Source organism: Vulpes lagopus, chromosome 21, assembly GCF_018345385.1.
Source record: "Vulpes lagopus strain Blue_001 chromosome 21, ASM1834538v1, whole genome shotgun sequence".
In the NCBI taxonomy this organism is placed as follows: Eukaryota; Metazoa; Chordata; class Mammalia; order Carnivora; family Canidae; genus Vulpes; species Vulpes lagopus.
Window position 1 is genome coordinate 32,700,371 of NC_054844.1, and position 2,433 is coordinate 32,702,803.

At 37.8% G+C, this 2,433-nt stretch overlaps 1 non-coding gene across 1 annotated transcript; it reads left to right on the forward strand.

Annotated features, from left to right (window-relative positions):
- The first annotated feature begins 1,820 nt into the window (after nucleotides 1-1,820).
- On the forward strand, nucleotides 1,821-2,024 carry LOC121480426. Its single transcript, XR_005984954.1, has one exon. It is a non-coding gene; the product is annotated as a small nucleolar RNA U3 (small nucleolar RNA).
- Nucleotides 2,025-2,433: the final 409 nt, after the last annotated feature.

Genomic DNA, 2,433 nt, shown 5'->3' on the forward strand with positions numbered 1-2,433 from the left:
CCCTGGGCCAAAGGCAGGCGCTAAACCGCTGAGCCACCCAGGGATCCCGAAATTTGACTTTTTTCTTTTTCTTAACATCTAATGGACAAGGTTTGAGAGCTACCTCTTTTAGTTTATCAAACTATTGTTTAGTTAAAGGATATTATTGTCTCTTTTTAATGATGGTGGAGCTAGCCAAGTTGTTTTATTTTTGCCCTCTTTGATTCTGTGCTTTCCTACTTTTTTACCTTTTCCTCCTCTCTTACTACCACATCTTCCCAAGAGACAAATTTTCTCTATTAATTTTTCTCCCCCAGTAATAATTCTATTAAGTCTCCTGCCACTTTCTCATTTTTGAGTACCTTCCAGATGCTTGGTGCTGTGAATTCCCAGATTCAGGTCAATATTTGGATTTTGTTGGTGAAGTCTTTTTTTCCTAAGGTGCTTTTCCTGCAGTTCATATGTGAACTGTTCCCCCAAGGAATCTCTTAGCCTCCCTTCTCTTACTCTTCAGACACAACATAGGCAGGTAGCAGTAATGAGAACTCTGGAATTTGGTACTTATTTATTTACTTACAAGTAATTTGAATTTGATGGTATTTTCTCTCTTCTTGTAATGCTGAAGATTTGGGTCACATGTGGCTTTATTTGACTTCCTTGTTGCTCTTATGTTTTGGAGGGTACGGTGTGAAGAGATTTATATTTAGGCAATCATTATCTTTTATACATGAAGTTTTAGGTGTTTTGAAATTGAAACTATATTAGAAAATACATGGCAAAGTCTCCATGTGTATTGTCCTACCAAGACAATCCTCTCAGTTTGGAGGTTTGTATTTGGAACATTTCCATTTTCTTGTAGTATAACAATATTATTTTATTCTCCTAGGAATGCATCTTTCTCTGAATAAGTTAATATGTTTCAAGAAATGTTTCTCATAAATTTATAACGGAAATAAATTAGAGTTAGTATCTCTGGACTCAATCTTGTAATTGTGTTGCTAAATCTGGTCTGGTTATGGGTTAACTGAGTACTTTTCAGCTCTTCCTTTCTTCCCTTTCGTGTAAAGCTTATGTTTACTCAAAGTTTAGGGAAATTTACTCTGTGTAGGGTAGTGAAAGCTTGCGTACATAATCAGAAATTATGAGGTTATTTCAATTATTTGAAGGAATTAGGAAATGACCACCACTGGTAAATAAAACACCAGGTTGTTTAATATAAAAATGTCAGAAAGCTTTTCTCAGATGTACTGTATCAATGGAGTGCTAACTCTCTGGAGCCCACCAACTGCCCAAGTCACAAAACCAAGCAGCCTGCTCTGGAGGGTCCAGATGGGTAACTCTACAGGACAGTATATCCGGGGGGAATTGTCAGTCTGGACAGTGTGAGTGCTCACCAACAGTGTTCACTGATCATTATATAGCTTGCCATGGATATTTTAAAAAAGGAGCCCCCTTTCATAATTGTTGTTTAGCTATTCTAAAATATTTGTTGAAATATTTGTTGTGCAGTACCATGTGCCATGTACTATTCTAGCATTAGGGAGATAGTAGTTAATAAGACAGCCAAGATCCTTATCCTCATGGAGCATATATTCTATAGGGAGTAAAAGAAGATATACAGACAAACATTTAAATACCAGATATTACATCTCACAGTGAAGTGCTGTGAAGGAAAAACAAAGCGTGATATGATAGAGAATCTGAGTGGGGGTTAGGAGTGATGTTAGGAGTGTCATCACAGGAGTCTTCTGTGAGAGAGGACACTTAAGATTAGACTTGAAAAAATCATAGAAAGCCAATCATATGAAGAACCAGGAGGCTTTTAGAAAAAAGGAACAACAAAGACTGCTTTCAGAGGTCATTTCTATAGTTTGTTACTAGAGAAGTTTCTTTGAATGTAGAGTACCTGAAACCATGAGGAGGTGGCACAGTGTTCTCTCCTCAGCATGAAGCTGGCTTTAGGTGTTGCTTCCTCAACTGTCTATTGCCATTGATGATTGTTCTTCTCCTCCTTCTGGGGAGTAAGAGGACACAGTCTGAGTGGAAGGGGAAAAAATAGAAAAAAGGAACAAGAAACTGAATTTGGCATATTTAAGGAACAGAAGCAAGGCCAGAGTGGCTGGAACACAGTGAACAAAGAACTGAGTGGTTGAAATGAGGTCAAAGAGGTGAGGAGGAAACAGAGTGTAACGGGGAAGTTGGACATTCAAACTATAATGCAAAGTCTTTATAAAATATTTGATGGGTGAGTGGTCTAAACTGATTCCTGTTTTTCAATGATTACTCTGGGTGATTTGACAAATAGTTGGGGATGGAAAGGAGGGAGACCAATGATCAGGTTATTGACCAATGATCAGGCTTAGGAAAATGGAATGGTAGCTTTGATCAGAGTGACGGCCCTGTGAGACATTTGAATATGATCTGGAGGATGGATAATAGGAATTATTCTATTAA